General features: G+C 58.2%; 1 protein-coding gene across 2 annotated transcripts in view; it reads left to right on the plus strand.

The window, feature by feature from the left end:
* The first annotated feature begins 620 nt into the window (after positions 1 to 620).
* PTPRS (protein tyrosine phosphatase receptor type S) overlaps positions 621 to 10,302 on the plus strand; it is a 142,710-nt gene continuing 133,028 nt past the window's right edge. For both annotated transcript variants that reach the window (XM_023185666.2, XM_023185670.2), the window contains exon 1: positions 621 to 769. The gene's annotated coding sequence lies outside the window, so the exon portion shown is untranslated. The remainder of the gene's footprint in view (positions 770 to 10,302) is intronic.

Raw genomic sequence — 10,302 nt, forward strand, 5'->3', positions numbered from 1 at the left:
GAGCCCAACTACTCAGGAGGCTGAGGCGGGAGGATCACCTGAGCCCAGGAGTTTGAAGCTGCAGTGAGCTATGATCATACGACTGTACTGAGGCCTGGGTGGCAGACCTCATCTCTTAAAAAGACAAGAAGGAGCAGCTGGTTTTGCTGGAGCATTGACACGGCCAGGGGGAGGGGATAGGGTAGTGGGCGCTAATGTGAAACAGCGAGCTGCAGAGAGGTTGGATTTTATTCCAAGGACACTAGGGAGCCCTGGCAGAGTTTACAGCAGCGCACAGAAAGTGCCATGCCCTTTGCACCCAGGACGCTGGGGCTCTCGCACGGACAGTAGCCCGAGGGGCCCTTCCTGCCGCCGCCACCGCAGCCACCACCACCACTACCGCCGCCCACGTGTCCCGCGAAGCCCAAGGCCCCACGTGCTCCCGCGGCCCTTTGAACACCCCGGGGCCACGCGACCGCGCCGCGCCGTCCCATTGGCTAGGGGGCGTGGCGGCCGCGCGGCTGCGCAGTGACGCGCTCGGGCCGGCCCTGCCCCCGACCCGGCGGCGGCGGCGCTGGCGGAAGGGATGACGTCACCGGCTGGGGGGGCGCGCGAGCCGGCGCGAGGGGAGCGCGAGCCGCAGTGAGTGTCCTCGCGCCGCCCGCCCGGCAGCCCGGCCGGCGCGCGCACGCCGCGAGCCGCTGGCGCTCGGGCTCCGCTCGGATTCCATGCAACAGCCAGGATGTGAAGCGGGGCAGAGCCGGGGGAGCCCAGCCCAGCCAGCCTCCAGGTAAAGCCAAAAAAAAAAATCGTGGATTCGAGGAAAAAAAATGCAGGCGCTCCAAGGGGGGTCTCGGAGGCAGCTGAGTGGGCAGCGCGCCGGCTTTGTGCCGGGGAAGCCTGTACGGCCATTGTGCTCGGAGGATGCTCGGCTGCAGCCGGTTGCACGCCCAGCCCCTGCGCCTCGGGAGCTGCGCCCGGACAATGCCCCGAGGGGCTGGGCCGGGGCCGCGCTGGGGGCACTCGGCGGGCGGGGCTGGGGGGCTTCGCCCGCGGCGTGGGAGGGGGCTGGGCTGGAAGTGCCCGAAGCGCGGCGTTGGAAGCTGCCCAGCGCCGCCGGCTGCACCACCCCGGGCTGCGGGCGGGGCAGAGGCGCGGAGGGGGGCGCGCGTGTGTGCGGAGCGGGTGCCGGCTCCGGTGGCGTCCGGCCTGGGTCTCCGGGCGGGTCCTGGAGGCAGGGGGCGCTGTGCCCGGGGATGGGGGAGCGTGCGGGCGCCCCGGAGCGGAGAGGAGCCGGGACGGGTGGCTCGAGATGGAGTGGCTCCAGAGCTGCTGCGCCCGCCGCCTTTCCTCTCCGGGTCCCCCTCCCCTGGAGACCCCCGAGTCTACGCCGTCTCCCCTGGCACACTCCGGGCCCTGTCGTTGCCTTATGGGAGGTCGCTCCTCCGGCACTCGGGCCTTGCCCCACCCTTTTGCGGCCCCGGCGCCCCCTTCCAGCGCCCCCACCCAGGGGCGAGCCTCAGCCCCCAGCCCCAAGGGCTCTGGCGGGCAGACGCGCACGCCCAGCACCCAAGTCTCCCCTCCACGCTGGGGGCCCCGTGGAGATCCCGAGAGTAGGGAAGCCGCCCCTGGAGCCGCCAGCCCCGCGGGTTCCGCACGCTCCGGGAGCCCCCTGGGGGCTGCGGGGGGGAGGGGCGGTGACGTCATCCCGGGGGCGGGGCCGCCGGCACCGGGTTAAAGGGGGCGCGGGGCGTGCCCTGAGGGGGTCCCCCCCAGGTTAGAGTGCCCGCGCCGCCGTGGGTGCGAGGGTTCGGCCAGGCTGCGGCCAAGTTCACCGCTCTTTATGGGAATCTCTCCTAAAATTAAGATCCTCCCCTTCGGACCTCCCCCTACAAATCCTGGACATTTCCCACCAATTCTCCCCCCTTCCCAAATTGGGGAACTCCCCTTCGGTCGCTTTCTCTCCAGAATCCTCATACCAGGGAACCTTTCCCACAAACAGGGATTCTTTTTTTCAACCACACCCCCCGCCCCAAATCTGGGACCTCCTCCTTCGGTGGACCCTCTTTCCCCAATTTCAGATTGTCTTCTCGTGGTTCCCTCAATATGCAGCTTCCAAGAACGTCCCTTCCTCTGCAACCCTTCCTCAAATCCAGCTACCTCCTGGGACCTCATCCCCCAAATTAACAACCCTCCCAGCGCATCATGGGGGTGCCTTGCCTCCCCCTTCTGGGCTCAGCTGGGATTCCCCTGCCCCGCCATCGCAATCTAGGGGAGCCCCCTTCTGAGCATGGGTCCCTTCTGCCTCTGGCCGAGCCCCTAAAAACACATCCCGGCAGCCGAAGCTGGTGAAGCGGGTGTCCGAAGTGTCTTGGCTGAACAGTAGGGATACACCTAGAAGCCGGAGGAGGCAGGAAGAGACCCCTGGGGTCCCAAGGACAGGGACCCACCCGCTCCGGGCTCCCCTCCATCACCACGCGGACTTTGGCTGCTGGGATTGTGGCCTCCTTTGGTTGCCCCCCTATAGCTGCTGTCCTTGGGGTGCGGGGGGTGACCGCGCCTCTTTGTCTGGGGCGCCCTTCTTCCCTCTCTCTGCCGCTTTCCGCCCGGGAGAAGGGAGCCAGCCCGCGCCTCTGCTCCTGATACCAGCGGCAGCTGCTGGAGCGTTTATTAAGGGCCCAGGGACTTGGTCGAATCTGCCATTTGCATAAGTCCCCTCCCCCTCCCAGGGTCCCTTCCTTTGTGCCCCCTCCCCCTGCCAATCGCGCCTGCCTTCTGTCCCTCTGCTCTTTTTTCTCTGCCAGCTGATATTTTGGCGGTGGAAGGCAGGCAGCTGGGGCTGGGGGCGGCTGCTTCCCACCCCCAAATCCCACAGCCCCCCAGCTTGGGCCTGAGCCCCCGCCTGGGAACCCCCCCACCCCGCTGCCCTCCACAAAGCCTTCCATGGGGCATCTCTTTCTGGCTGGCAGGCTGGCGGTGTCTTCATTCTTCCCCTCCAGAAAGCAGGGTCCTGCCTTGTTCCCCAGGCCCCGGGGGACACCCTCATCATGACTGTGCACTTCTGCGTGGGGGCCAGGCCTCCCAGCCCCCCGGGGGCCACCGCCGGCCATACTCCATCACCCTGAGAGTTGTTCTAATTGGGCTCAGGCAAACAAAACGTCGCGGGAGACCCAGGCTGCCTGGTGAGCTCACGCACTTTTCTATTTCTGCCACCCTGGCCAGTGACATCGCCCCTAACCCCCCGGGGGTGACAGAGACTGGTACTGTCAGTGGCCGTCCGGAGATGCCGTCCGGAGAGGCGGTGGACTGGCCCGCTCCCCACTCCCCGCAGGAGATGGGTGACAGGTCATTTTGCTGTGGCCCGGCTGTGGCGCTGGAGGGTGCTACTGGTTGACAGGTCAGCTCCGGGCACGATTTCCTCCTCTCCAGGAAACCTTGAGAGCCTCTGAAGTCTGCGTGTGGTGGCGACAGAGAAGGGGACATTCAAACCCCAGGTTCCTGCCTGCTGCCAGCAGAGAAAAAAATAAAAAATCACTCCTTATACCCCGGTTGAGCGTTCAGTGCGCCTTTTTCTCCTGCCTACCAGGGGATTTCAGGCATCGTCCAGTGTCCATGGACCCTGCTTAGAAACATAAGTCCATTTTCCCCCAACTTCCACCATGGAACAGGGGAAGCTTCGTGGATGCCAGGGATTTCGTGGTAGCATCTGGGTGGGCAGACCTGGAGCCATCACTGTGCACCCATTTTTTTCTTCTTTGAGTTGCATAGAGCCAGGGGCTCTGCCTGGGTTTCCCCAGACCTGGTACCAGTCTGAAAGCAAATCCATCTCTGCTCATCAGACGCCTTTCTGGGAGGTGACTTGGTTTCCCCTTCTGCCTTTGGGGTTGGCATTGAACAGCGGTTCACAGATGTCTGAGGGCAACGCACACCTCTGCTTGCCAAGACGGGGAGACCTGTGGCTTCGCTGATTATTCCAGCGGCTGCATGGCCCCAATACCATAGTTAGCGGGGTGGCCGGAGAGGGACCGGCAGGGACGGTGTGACTTGGTGTCGCGACGTGGCATTTCTACCCGAGCACCCCGTGGCCCTGCGTTCACCTGCTTTCTGTGACAGTGCAGCCGCCGTGTGCGTGGGGGAAGAAGCAGGGCGTGGAGAGAGTTCGGGATGGGGGCGAGCGGGAGGGAAAACCCTAAAAATAAAAAGGGATATTTTTAAACCCAGCGGGTTTGGGGGATAATTGACAAAGCTTAATGTTTTTCGGCTGAGAGCAGTTCCTTCCCCCTGCTACCCATTAGGCTCCATTTGCGGAGTCGGTCGGAGCCACGGGAAGATCTTGAGATGAGCTTTAGGTTTGGCGGGCGCAGTGGCGACTGCTGTGGCCCCCTTCTGGGAGGGTCTCGTGCTTTCTGGAAGGAGGCAGGGGTCCCAGAAAGGGGTACTCCCCAGCTCTCCTCTGCATCCAGGGCAGGCTCCTGGCTCACCTTCCAGTGGGTGGGCATCCTCTTAGAATGTGCAAGGAGGATGAGAACCCCTCTCAGGCAAAGCCTGTGCAGGTTGCCCTTCCTCCGTCCTTCCCTGCGGCAAAAGATGCCCAGGGAGGGGAATTTGAAGAGAGACCCCCCCCTCCGCCCTACCCTCCAACCGCTCACCAGGCGGAGTGGTTCAGCCTCCAGAGGGGACAGGAGGAGAGGAGATTAAGACGTAACTGCTGTTCCTCGCAGGATTCGTGTGGCAAGCTGATACAAAACAAAACAAAGCATAAAAACCAAAAATTCACCACAGGTTCACGGACAAAAGGCACCTGTCGGGGGTTTGAAGGTTCGAGGCCTTTTCAAACTGAATTTTGTCATCTTCACACCTTACCTTGGTCTGGAATCGGAAAGCTGCGGGCTTTCAGCTTGTGGCTTGCAGGGCAGAGGAGAGGGGGTGCCAGAAGGAGGTTGAGGCTCAAATGCATGTCATTTTATCTCCAGGTGACATTCTGAATTGAGGAAGGGGGACCACGGAGAGAGGAAGTGAGGCGTAGGGGATGTGATCGAGAGAAAGGGTGGCTGTTGTCTCACGCAGAGAGTGGCAGCCCCAAAATGTCTAGGAAACAGGTGACACCCGGGTCTCTCTAACCCGGAGGTTCAAGAGTGTGGAGTGTGTGGTTTCCCCCCGCCCCCACCTTTTCCTCTAAGGAAAGAAAAGACTCTCAACCAAAAAGGGAAGGGGGAAAAAAAAAAACCCGACGTACCATTTCTGTCTTGTCTCTGGCTGATATTTGAGAAGCGCTGGGGAGGGGGTTGTGTGTGGGGAATTTGAAAAATCAATTGGCTTACACTTCTGCAAAGGCGAAAATTAACGGGTAGGAGTGATTCACGGGCAGGCCCTCCACTTTCACATCGCTTTATTTTTGTCTCTCTCTCTCTCTTTTTTTTTTCTTCTCCTCCTCCGTGGAGCTGCCCGTCCCCCAACATCGTGGCCTGGCCAGACTGGACCTGGGGGCTGGTGCTATTCTGGGCTAGCTGTGGAATCCCCTCTTCTGTTCCCCGGAATCAAGGCACCCTCAGCGCCCCGCTGAGGCCCAGGGGATTCCACACCTGAAAATAAACCCAGGTTTTTGTGTGGCTTCCTGTTTCCTTCTGATTCCCATGGATCCCACCATGGTCGGGAGTTCAGAGCTTGGATTTTGGGATCATGGGGGCGCCCTCCTCCTGTCTCCATCTCCGTAAGTGGGGCTGGATCACAAATGTCCCATTTCATGGGGACAGATTTCGTCTCGTACTCTACGTTACCTGCGTGGCTGCTGCTTTTAAGTTGTTTTTGATCTTTGCTGTAAGCTCCTTGTAGGAAGGGCCGAGTGTCTCCTCTTCCTCCCACCTGGAGAACTGAAAATTCCCCTTTTTCTCCTAGATCTCGCCTGCCTGCCTTCCTTTCTCCCTGGGTGACTTCCCCTCTGTCCTTTCAGTTCGTGCAGGAGCTTCCTCACTTACAAAATGAGGTTACCCCTCTGGGTTCCAGGTCAGAGCCCTGACTTGAGCCACCCGCCCCACTTGAGCTGGGCAAACTAGGGCGGGTCGCCTGACCTCTCTGTGTTCTCTCATCTCTAAGATCAGTACAGTTGCAGTCCGCGTTGCGGCGAGCCTTGACATGAGATGCTCTGGGTAACACGCCTCCCCTGGCTCTCAACGCGTCCGCTGTCAGTTGCATGCATCCGTCCTTCCGCTCCTGGACGCCCAGATGGGTATCCGGCATGGCTGAGAAGCCATGGCTCTGGAAGCCTGGGACCCTCAGATGAGGCAGGCTGTGGCGAGAGAGGCTGGGAGGATGGCCCATCGTCGCGCTGTCACATGGGTAATTGAGAGTTAGTGGAAATTCAGGGGTTCTGGGGAAGCGAGGTTGGCGCGTCTGTGTGTGTATAATTTAATGCCGCTTATAATTAACCCCCGTGATCAGCAAATGAGGGGATGTCGGGGGGGATAATAACAGCTGCTCCGACTTATTTAGAGTTGGCGCCCCGTGCCAGGCCCTTTGCTAAGTAAGCAAGTCAGTAGCATCCTCGTCTCCTCCAACCTGCCACCCCCTGTCAGCGGAGTTAATGTGATCTGAGCCCTATTTTGCAGAGAGGGGAAAATGAGGCCCAGAGAGGGGCCTCCACTGGCCAGAGGTCATTTCACACAGCCCACAAGCCGTTGGATGCCACAACCTGGATTCCTTAACGCCTGGAGGAGCTCTGCCCCATTGTCAGGGATGTTTGTGTGGACAGCTGGTCCATCTGCCGGGGTGCCATCTGAATCGCTACAGAGACACCCCCCAGCACACACCCCAGGGCTCTCGACTGCCTTTTCTCGGAGGTTAAGAGCAAGGACACTGGACTGAGGCTGCGTGAGGTTCAAATCCCGGCTCTGCCCCCTTGTTGGCTGTGTGACCTGGGGCAAGTTGCTCAACCTCTCTGTGCTTCCATTTTCCTCATCTGTCTAATGAGAAGCGTGATAGTGCCTACCTTGAGGGATGGTTAGGAGGAAGAAATGAGTTAACGTGTGTAAGCACAGATTCAGAACGGCACGTAGAAAGTGGCCGCTGCCTCTGCTGCTGTTTTTGTTATTTTTGACAACATGGGAGCTACACTGATATGCTGAAGGACCTGCCCTAGGGGGCTCTCCAGTGTCCGCGCCCATCCCGCTACCCCACCCTCAGCCCCCTGATGGGGTCCAGCACCAGGGAGATGTCAGGATGACTCAGCCACTGCAAACTGGGGCGTTCCCCTTCGCTGGCTGCTTAATCAAGGCCGCCCCACTTCTGCGGCAGGACTGGGCACCTGGCGGGAGCTGAACCATGGGGGTCCGAATGGTGGACAGGAAGGACACGTGGCTGCCTTGGGAGCTCTGTGCACTCCAGAGACCCCACATGTGGCTCCCAACTTCCAGAGCCCCTGGTGGGCCCAAGTGATCACCAAAGGGGGAAGTTTGGGGGGCATTTGGGGCTTTGACAGCAGTCATTTGAGGGGCACTCAGGAAAGTGATCGGTTGAAAGCATTGTGTGCGAGCGAGCATGCGTTCATTCATTCACTCATTCCATCAGGATTTGCTGGAAATCTGCTGAGGAACTTGGGAGCCAGAATCTAAGCAGCTGTGGGGCCTTGGGCTAGTAATAAAGCTGTTCTGTGCCTCAGTTTCCTGATCTGTAAAATGGGTGCTTTGACATTGCATCATGAGTGGAGACAGATGAACAGGTGTAGGGGGCAGCAAGGACAAAGACTGAGAGCGGCACCTACTGCTTTGTGGCTGGAAGTGAGGGGGTCGGAAACAAGAGGAGGAGAGTTGACTTCAGCTGGGGAAGACCACACAGGACTCCCACCCCAAGGAGTTCGAATTGCATTGTGTGTGTGTGTGTGAGATAGGACTCACACTGTTGCCCAGGCTGGAGTTCAGTGACGCCATCATGGCTCACTGCAGTGTCTTCACTCCTGGGCTCAAGCAGTCCTCCCAACTCAGCCTCCCAAGCTAACTTTTGTTTTTTTTTTTTTTTTGAGATGGGTTTTACCGTATTGCTCAGGATGGTCTTGAACTCCTGGGCTCAAGCTATCTGCCTGCCTTGGCCTCTGAAAGTGCCGGGATTCCGGCCACCACACCTGGTGAATTGCATGTTGTATTTATTTTTTATTTTATTTTATTTATTTGAGACAGAGTCTTGCTCTGTCGCCAAGCTGTAGTGCAGTGGCGCGATCTCAGCTCACTGCAAACTCTGCCTCCCCGATTCAAGTGATTCTCCTGCCTCAGCCTCCCAAGTAGCTGGGATTACAGGCACCCGCCACCACATCTGGCTAATTTCTGTATTTTCAGTAGAGATGGGGTTTCACCCTGTTGGCCAGGCTGGTTTCAAACTCCTGACCTGAGGTGATCCGCCTGCCTTGGCCTCCCAAAGTGCTGGGATTACAGGTGTGAGCCACCGCGTCTAACAAATTGCATTTTTTAGATGTGCAGCCAGAGTTCTCCGAAATCCCCCAGAGGGTCAACAGAAAACCTGGAGCATTGGAAATACTTCTTGGAACAGCTGTCAGGCCAAGGCCCAGAGAGGGAGAGAAACTTGCCCAAGACCACACAGCCATGCCTGCCTGCCTGCTGCTGGGCCTTGCGCAGGAGGATGGACAGGAACCCCTTTCACCAATCCAAAGGGAGAAACCGAGGCAGGAAGACATGGCGGGTGTGTGATCCTCAAACCATAATGCCTGTCAGGGCTGGAGTGTCCTCTCCAGTGGGTTGTATGGGCCAAGCAGGCTCCTTCAACCTCCAAGGAAGCCCTGAATGGCTCCAGGGCCAGATCTGTTGGTTTTTCCAAGGAAAAGCAGAAATCTAGATTTTAAGTAAAATTGCCCTGTTTTAGCAAGGCATGATGGCTCATGCCTGTAATCCCAGCACTTTGGGAGACCGAGGCGGGTGGATTACCTGAGATCAGGAGTTCGAGACCAGCCTGGCCAACATGGTGAAACCCCGTCTCTACTAAAAATACAAAAATTATCTGGGCGTGGTGGTGCATGTCTGTAATCGCAGCTACTTGGGAGGCTGAGACAGGAGAATCGCTTGAACCCGGGAGGCAGAGGTTGCAGTGAGCTGAGATCGTGCCACTGCATTCCAGCCTGGACTGGAGTGAGACTCTGTCTCAAAAAAAAAAAAAATTGTCCTATTTTAACATCCTTGGGTTAAAACATCTTAACATGGCACAGTACAGAAACCCAGGGTCACTGTGGGCTTTGACCCCTTCCCCACCACTTAAAAGTTGCGCCACCTCTGATACGTCCATTCCCATCCATGGGCCTCAGTTTCCAGGCCTGTGAAATGGGTTGAAGACTCCCAGCCACCTCCGTGGTTCTTCAGAGGCACCAGCGTGATAGCTCACAGAGAGTGCTGAGAGCAGGGCCTGGGCCAGCGTCCGCACTCGATAAACGTTGGCTCTGATTATATTAATATTGGTCATAATGATAAACTTGACTTAAATTAAATGCTGCGTAGAAGGAAGCCGGCTGTCCCGCGGGGCAGGACTGTGAATTATCTACTGGCGGCAGGACCTGCTTCTGTATCCCTCGTTCTTTCTGCAGCGTGCTTGTTTGCTCTCGGGGCTGGAGCACCCGGGTTACCAGTATTATTCGTTAAGTGTCCTGCTGTGGTTCCCAACCAGGGCCATTTTCGCTCCTGTGGGCAGAAAGTCCCCCGTGGTGGGGGCCGTTCATGCCTGTGTTTTCTCATTTCATCCTCAGAACTGCCCCGAGAGGTGGCATGTGTCCCCTTGTCTTGGAGATGGGGAAACTGAGGCACAAAGGAGGGTCGAGAACTGGGAATGACAAGCGCTTTCTCAGGTTAACAGAAGTGTTGTGTCTGGGGACATTTTTGAGTGTCACGTCCAGGGGTTGCTGCTGGTATGGAGTGGGTGGAAGCCAGGGGTGCTGCGTAACTCGCTGTAATGGCCAGGATGACCCCATCCCAGAGAATGACCCGACCCTCATGTTTACTATGCTGAGGTTTAGAAACTCTGATTTTGCCAGGCATGGTGGCTCACGTCCGTAATCCCAACACTTTGGGAGGCTAAAGCGGGAGGATTGTTTGAGCCTAGGAGTTCAAGACCAGACTGGGCAACATAGTGAGACCTCATCTCTACAAAAAACTTCAAAAAATATCAGCCGAGGGTTGGGGTTCACACGTACGGTCCCAGCTACTGGGGAGGCTGAGGTGGGAGGATTGCTTGAGCCGAAGAGTTTGAGGCCTCAGTGAGCTGTGATTGCACCACTACACTCCAGCCTGGGCAACAGAGCAAGGCCCTCTCTCTTTTTTTTTTTTTTTTTTTTTT

This window comes from Piliocolobus tephrosceles, chromosome 21 (assembly GCF_002776525.5).
Source record: "Piliocolobus tephrosceles isolate RC106 chromosome 21, ASM277652v3, whole genome shotgun sequence".
Taxonomy (NCBI): Eukaryota; Metazoa; Chordata; class Mammalia; order Primates; family Cercopithecidae; genus Piliocolobus; species Piliocolobus tephrosceles.